We start from the raw sequence: 8,897 nt of genomic DNA, 5'->3' as shown, positions 1-8,897 counted from the left end.
GAAATATTGCAGGGATTAATTCATTCCAACTTTCAGGACTTCTATCATCTTAATAAAGTTGGTCTTAATTGTGCTTCAACTGTGTGGGAATACTCATGCATGCTGTCATAGGATCGCTGGATCCTGGTAGTGACTTATTGCTCTGAAGGTTGTTTTTGTTTTTATACTGGTGTCCAGTTATCTTGCTTTGAGGTGATTGTGGGTCTAAGTGCTGATTTCTCAGGTTTTTTTTGTTGGAATTGTGTTTTTTCCTTGCCTTCTATTTGCTTTCTGAACTTTTGATCTGAGGGCCTATGGTTTAACAGGGCTTCTCACCCCAATTTGAGGGTAGAAATCTTGCTGTAGGTGTGGACTTTGTTCTAGAAGGTTATATCTGCCAAAGTTTGTAGTTTTAAGAGGGGAAGAGAGGACAGAACCTGGTGATATTTTTTAGGGGTATGGACAGAGTAGGAGAGTTCTGTGGCCAGGTGGCCCATATGGACAGATGGTGTATCATTTGTTTAAACACAGTTATTCCTCTAAAGTTGGAGGTTACAACATAGAGATGAGGAGGTATTTGGAGTGTAAATAGTTTTGTGGGTTTTTAAAAGAATGGAGAATATCCACTGGAGAGGAACCAATGTGCCTTTCAGAAAGCGTGCATGAACTCCAGTCCAGAAGGGTGTCTTTGCCTCAATTTGACTAGCTGTACTTCTAGCTTGTGTGACCTGCACTTGAGCAGAGGATATTAATCCAATTTGTTGATGGTTACATGGATTTGGGGTTGGCAGCTAATGAGATATTGGAGGATTCTGCCATGAACTGCTATTCCACCTTACCTGTTTACTCTGGCTGGTGTTACAGGAACATGAGAAAGAAATGTGTCCCTCAGTTGGGGGCTCAATATAGCAATATTCCTCTTATTCTGAATTTTAATTTATCCTATGCTTCTGTATGTTGGAAATCCTTAATTATACAATATGTGACAGTCAAGAAATTGTCTTGAGTATCAGAAGAGAAATTGGAAATTTGTGATTTTGGCTCTGTTATATGTTATGAGAATCAATGAACTTGGAATAAATACACAGCTTCCCCTGTCTCCACTCCTTCCAGCCCTGTCCACAATAACCATTCCCCCAAATCCACTGATACTCTGTTTCCCTTCAGAAAAGAGAAGGCCTCCCAAGAATATCAACCAAATATACCATGTCAAGGTGCAATAAGACTAGGCACAAACCCCCATACAAGGCTAATCAATGTAACTCAGTAGAAGGAAAAGTGTCCAAATAGCCGGCAAAAGAGTCAGAGAAACCACAGGGGCTACTGGCAGGAGTCCCACAAATAAACCAAGCTAAACAACTAAAGCATTTTTGCAGAGTTCCTGACAAAGTGTTATGCAGGTTCCACGATTGCAGCTTCTCTTTATCTGAATCTTTATTAGCATTGTTATGTTCATGTTGTGTGAAATGTTCTCCTGTTTTCTGGCATTAGGGAAATGTCCAGGAATATACAAGGATGACCCCAAATAAGATCCTAAGAAATAGTGATGAGGCTATCCTAAATGTCCTTGCCAAATAAGGAGAATGATGACTACCTTAGATGCCATCTTAGAGCCTTCATACGATGGCTGATGGAAGCAGAAGCAGACACCCACAGCTAAGCACTGAGCCAAATGCCTGGAATCCAATTGTAGAGAGTGAGATGTAATGAGCAATGTATTCATGACCAGGCTGTGGAAACCCATATAAATAGATTACCTGAACAAGGAGGAACACATTCACTTCAGACTGAGAGCTCAGAGCCAGCATAGGACAGAACAAGGCCCTCTGAATGTGGGAGTCAGTTAGGAGAGGTGGGCACTCTATGGGGCCCTAGTCATGGAACAGTATTTATCTCTAGTGTATGAATGGACATTGGGAGCCCATTCCCCATAGAGGGATACTTTTTCAGCCTAGACACTGGGGAATGACTAGGCCCTGCCACAAATAATGTGATGGACTTTGATTCCCCATGGAAGTCTTCTCCTTTTCTATTGATTAGAAGAGAGATAGGATGGGGCTCAATGTCGGGTATGGACAGATGGGAGGGGCACGGAAGTGGAAATGGTATATAAAATAAGAATGTTTCTAATTTAAATTTTAAAAATTAGAAAACATAAAATATCATATTCATAGAATATATATCTCTTAAGTTTACCAGGACCAGATGTCTGAAGGAGTAATTTACCTTCAGCAATTCTTTCTCACTTCACATCATCACCTATCCAACTATAGGTTCTATCCAATCCCTTCCACACTACATCAGCTGTGCTCATATTTAGATCTTAAATGTTAAAAAACAGTGAAGATAATGACTAAATATCATATACTGAAATTAAAAACACATATAAATATTATAAAAAGGAGACTATGACCTCATCCTTAAAGGGTAAATAGAGCTGTGAAATTAATGTGAGATAAATGAGCTATAAAGGGTGTTTTAGTTACATTTATAAGTTATTCAAATTGTGGATATGCATTTTATATTAAATTATGAAGTGTATATTGCAATTAAATATAAGCTGCACACTGGAGATTATCATCAAAAATGTTAAGTGTGTGGACTGAGGTTAAGCCTCATACTCAAGTGTCTATGACTTATATACTTTTAAATAGGGCATAACAACCAATAAATCAAAAACAACTTGGTGGAATAAATTGAAAAATGTATCAGTATATATAACTAAAAGAGTGACCAAACTGAAGGGGTTTGGTTTAACAATGGATAGTAAGTATAAATTGATGGGGAAGTTTCTTAAACAATGGTTGTAAACGTTAATGTTGTGATGATGTCTAACCATAAAATTATTTCTATTGCTACTAAATTACTGTAATTTAGGCAGTGCTATGAATTGTAATGAAAATATTTGTAGACATAAAAGTTTGCAAAGAGTTTCAACCCACGGTGTGAGAACCAATGGTGTGATCTGTGACTTCTATCCTGTTAAATTTAACCCTTTTAGCTAGCTAATATTAAAAAGTGTGTGAAATGGCTGAATGGATGAAGGTAGTTGCTCCCATGTCTTCCTACCTTACTTTGAATCTTTAGGACCTATGTTGGGGGGTGAAAGCAAATTGACTCCTGAGGGTTGTCATCTGATCTACACACACTCACACACCGCACACACACACACACACACACACACACACACACACACACACACACACGAATGTGCATGCATACACACAGATAAATAAATAAATGTTTAAGACTTAAAATTAAGGGGTCAGAGTTACTTAACCCTTCTATGTACATCAACTGAGTACACTAATTTTTAATATAGTATCTAACTTCAGGAAAATTATATAAACATGCAACATTATTTAAAACTATCATATAGCTTTATGAATGTTATTTATATATCCTCTATAATCAACGTTAGCAATAATAAAAATGAGCAGACACATACTCTTCAAAATTCTGGTTTGACTTGCAAAATCTGCTGTCTTTGAAGAGGGTAGTAGAACTGTAATTAACAGACACAAATATGTTAACAAGCAGTTCATTGAACGAGTTCAGATCATATACAAGAAATCCAAAAAAGCCTGTGACGTTGAGATTTTTTTCATTAAGTATTGGAAATACACAAATCACAAAATATTTCCAGTGAAAAATTATAGAAGCATCCAATAGGATGGGCTCCTAAATTAATATTTTACTATAGCAGTAGCACAATATCATGATTACTAATTTCATGTATCTAGGGTCATAGGTAATACTGTAGGCATTATTGTTAAGGTCATTATTGTTTGAAAAACAGGAAACTTAGAAATCATTACTTTATTGCAATTGAAACTGGAATAAAAATTTTCCTCAGAGATAAGCTCAATTATTTTTATGTATGAAAAGCTAAAATGAAATTAGCCATTGATTTTTGCATTCAAAAAGTATAAATGGAAACATAAATACAATACATTTTAGCATCAAAACTTGAATTTGTATCAATATACAAAAATTTGTATCACTACACAAAGATTTTGTAAGCAAGCTTACAAACATATCTACAGTGTGTTGTAAGAGAAATTAACATAAATTTCTATTAATATACAAAACAGTTGAGATTACTAATTGTTTTTAAGTTACATTAGATTCAATAATCTAACATTTTATTTTATGATTCATATATTTTCCTAAATATAAGTTATCCATGACCCATCAAATAATCAAAAGACTCACACCCACCAAAATTTGGGAATGTGTGAGTCATGTTCTCCAGATGTTTCCTGCTGAAGGCATCCTTAAGGGGTCACTGAGAAAATTTGGGATTAAGTTTAATTCCCGCGATGAGCAACAGTAACTTTAGTTGATATATATGGCCTGTCAACTTCAAGTGCTCTCGCTTGCTATAACAATATCTATGTCAACCTGGAGTAAATACATAGCCTCTTGTTTTCTGTGGAAACAAAAGCAGAATTGCTCCTCGAAAGCAGTTTTGATTCTCATTTGACAAATAATTTTTACTATTTTAAAGTTAAGGCATTCATAAAGTATATAGACACCTTTATTTCAACAATTGCTCTTTCAATTCCATTTACATCTGGAGCAATTTAACTGTTTGTCTTTTAGCCTTTTTACTGCCAAAGCAACCTTTAGATTGCTACGCCACACATGGATCTTCATCATGCTCTCCCAGATGTCAATGCCCTCTTAGGATTGCATGGGAGCAAAGTCTAAAACTCACAGAATAGTCATATATAGAGGAGAAGAACAACACACAAACTTTCTAGAAGTCTAGCATTCGCATGATTGTGCTCTGGCAATCATTTTGACCGAGGTTATCCCTGCTACTTAGTGTACTGGCTGTTCAAAGGTAAACAGTAGGGAGAAATTCATTAAGGAGATATTTTTTTCATCATTCTCAGGCTTTACATTAAAATATAGCATCATGTTGGGTAAAATTTACTTAAATGTTTTACTCCTTTAGCTCTTTAGCTTTATACATTTTGGGGAAGGAACCTCCCAGGTCCCAAATTGATATACAGTTGCATGTTTTATAATGCATGTCCTTTACTTGGCTCATTTCTAGCCAATTTTTCTCTCGTTAAATGATCCAATCTATCTTTCACCTCAGGACTTTTACCTTTCTCCATTTATGTATATCTTACTTTCCTTCCTACTTCATGACATGTTGTGTGCCTGGGTAGCTGGCCCTCTACTCTTCTTTTTCTTGAGCCTTCCTCCTTGCTTCCAGATTTATCCTTCTGTGTCTACTTTGTTCCTGATACCACAGCCTATCCTTTTTCCTAACTCACTATTGGATAAATACCTTTTCATCAGAGTATCAGCTGTTGAATTCAGGCAAAGAAGAACAGCTTCATAAAATTAAACTAATACATCAGAAAAACTTAACACAGTTACTTCATTAAGCAAATTTTCTATAGCATAAAAGTAACACATTTTAAAATAAGGTTCTACAGAAACACACATTTACAATATGGTCAGTATTTTGCTTTAAGTTGCATACATGTATGTGATATTTTAGAATGCCATGAAGTATAAAGATGCGCATATTGACTCCACTTGGGAAGAGTGGACTATGCTGGATACTTCTCAGAAGAATCTCTACAAAGATGTGATGCTGGAGACCTATGAGAACCTCAATGACATAGGTAAGAGTATATTTTCCTTCCCATTTTAAAATAATAGGACAACTAATTTAAAAATTAGAGGACAATTGTTCCTTGGTTATTGGTGCTCTTCTTTAATTTGATTGAGAAAGAAAAAGAATGTAATAAATAAATCAAAGTTATAACACTTACTGAGGACAGTAACATATTTTTTGCACATTTTCCTATATTATTTCGCAATAATACTGTATACATTTTCTTGCCCTATATTTTAGGAAACCTTTGGGAAGACAATATTATTGAAGAACATTGCGCAAGTTCAAAAAGACATGACAGGTAATTTTCATTTACAAGCTCACAGAAATGTGTCTCTGAAGAAATTGAAATGTGTCCTGAAGTTTGAAACAGTAACAGCAGTGTATTTAAGCATAGCTTAATTTGCATTGATGATTATTAAATTCTCACAAGAACATAGAACTCAATTTCAGGTAGTTTAACTGCATTTGCAAGGCAATGTTTTAAGAAAGAAGACAAAGAAATAATGCATTGAGAGAAACTGCCACTTAAATCATTACGCCACGAGAGCTATGCTGTAGTACCGTAAATCCACTTATTTCATACTAGCAATATTACTAAAGATATAAAAAAGATTGAATTGATAGTGATGTCTCCAAAACTTCCATTAAGCAAATACTCCATAGAAAAGTTGGTTTTACTCATGTACTAGTTGTGACAGGAGCAATTTTTGTCAAGAGTCAAGGGGCAGTTTTTGTAGGGAATGTGTAATCACAATAACAGAACAGAAAGTCAAAATAAATTAACTGAGGAAGCCTCTTTTTTTTTAATTTTTACATTATTAAGAATATCATGTACTAGTCAGTATACAAGCCATTTCAACAGAGATATGTAGAAGTCCCCATTTTGAGCATACTTTCTGAATTTGATTCAAGTGTACCAGGAATTTGTGTTCTGTCTTCATTGATAATACACCAAGCTCACTCTGTAGAAAAGCCCTATGAGTTTTTGACTGTGTAAATACTTCTGTTTGTTGTAGTTTATTAGCATATGTATTATGACTCACAGAGAAGGAAAAGTTAATAATACAAAAAAGGATGATGAAGGAAGAATTTTTCTAGTTCTCCTCATTAAGTGAATAATCACCTGTAGAAAAAGGTTCTGAAAATTAGAACCATGTAATAAAGGATTATATCTTCACAGCTATTTTCAAAGATACATGCAACCCTTAAAGAAGGGGAAAAGAAGAATGTAAGCACAGTGATAAAATTATAATATCTGATTCTTCTTTACAACTGAAATAAATTGTAATATTAATTTATACAGGTAACAAGATTCAACATTGTATTGAATATGTTAAAGCCATTACATATGACCCTTTTCCTGGCAGGCATGAAAGAAGGCCAACTGGAGAGAATTCTTCTGTATACATACAATGTGATAAAGCCGTTGAAAATAACAGTTATCTCCAAAGTCATGAAAGAAAACAAACTGGAGAGAAATATGAATGTAACCAATGTGGTAAAGCCTTTGCATATCACAGTACTCTTCATAGGCATAAAAGGACACATACTGGAGAGAAACCTTATGAATGCAATCAGTGTGGTAAAGCCTTTTCTCGGCACACTCATCTTCAAATGCATATAAGGACACATACTGGAGAGAAACCTTATGAATGTAATCAGTGTGGTAAAGCCTTTTCTCGGCACACTCATCTTCATAGGCATAAAAGGACACATACTGGAGAGAAACCCTATGAATGTAATCAGTGTGGGAAAGCCTTTTCTCAGCACTGTAGTCTTCAAATGCATAAGAGGACACATACTGGAGAGAAACCCTATGAATGTAATCAGTGTGGGAAAGCCTTTTCTCAGCACTGTAGTCTTCTAATGCATAAGAGGACACATACTGGAGAAAAACCCTATGAATGTAATCAGTGTGGGAAAGCCTTTTCTCATCACAGCAATCTTCAAGTGCATAAAAGAACACATACTGGAGAGAAACCCTATGAATGTAATCAGTGTGGGAAAGCCTTTACTCGGCACAGTACTCTTCAAATGCATAAAAACTTACATACTGGAGAGAAACCCTATGAATGTAATCAGTGTGGGAAAGCCTTTTCTTATCACAGTGCTCTTCACAGGCATAAAAGATCACATACTGGAGAGAAACCCTATGAATGTAATCAGTGTGGTAAAGCCTTTGCTCAGCACAGTAACCTTTATATGCATAAAAGGACACATTCTGGAGAGAGACCCTATGAATGTAATCAGTGTGATAAAGCCTTTTCTTAGCACAGTACTCTTCACAGGCATAAAAGATCACATGCTGGAGAGAAACCCTATGAATGTAATTAGTGTGGTAAAGTCTTTTCTCACCACAGAAGTCTTCAAATACATAAAAGGACACATAATGGATAGATACCATAGGAAAGTAACTAGTGGGGTGAATCTTTTTCACAGCACAGTAATTGACTGCATCAGAAATTAATTTATACTTGACGATTATGGAAATTTCCAAGGCCAAACCTCAAAAAAATGAGGGAAATGTACCAAAGAAATGATCAGGATGGAAGCTGACAATAAATGTCTTTAAAAGATGGTTGCTAACCAAACCACAAGAGTGAGTTTTTCTCCCATATGATAATAGGCATCATTGGGAGATCACAAGTCCACATGTGAGATGTACCCCTGCTTGATTTTATAACTCCTGTTAGGAGAAATTAGGAACTTTCAGGCTGGAACTCTGACTTGTCTGAATGGGCTCATATTCTGCTTCCCTGATACCTGCAAACATTCAGTTTGGAACTCTGAATATTGGTGACTTGTTGGGAGCCATACAGGGTGGCATTAACCGTTAGGCCTAACTTGGCATGCCACATGGTTATAGAACTGTCTTTTGATTATAAATGACTCCCAGAAGCATGAGCACCCAGAGGGAACAACATGACCGAGACGTCAATCTATTGTTCCAAACACAGGTGCACTTAGCTAAGCAACCCTCCCGCATCTAACCATTTACCTAGGTAACCCTCCTTCTCCCCACCACTCATGAACTTTTGACCCTGCCAACATCTTCTTTCTTTAGTTTTCTAACATCCTGATGAACACCTTTATCTTGGGCTCTTCTCCCCCTCCAACTTTACCTCATACTACTGTCCATATAGGCTAGCCTAGAAAAAATAAAATTTGCCACTTAATCAGAATCCTGTGTGTGGTCATTCTCTCTTGTCATTTGTCCCCATTCCCCTCCATGGATATCTTGCTGTAGATTGCCATTCCACAGGTCCAGACAACT

The 8,897-nt window shown here is 36.0% G+C and overlaps 1 pseudogene; it reads left to right on the top strand.

The window, feature by feature from the left end:
• Positions 1-5,505: 5,505 nt before the first annotated feature.
• LOC113838127 lies at positions 5,506-8,020 on the top strand (annotated as a pseudogene).
• Positions 8,021-8,897: the final 877 nt, after the last annotated feature.

The sequence above is a fragment of the Cricetulus griseus genome, unplaced genomic scaffold, assembly GCF_003668045.3.
Source record: "Cricetulus griseus strain 17A/GY unplaced genomic scaffold, alternate assembly CriGri-PICRH-1.0 unplaced_scaffold_1, whole genome shotgun sequence".
NCBI lineage: Eukaryota > Metazoa > Chordata > Mammalia > Rodentia > Cricetidae > Cricetulus > Cricetulus griseus.
Note: the sequence above shows the minus strand (reverse complement) of the source record. Positions and strands in the feature narration are given on the sequence as shown.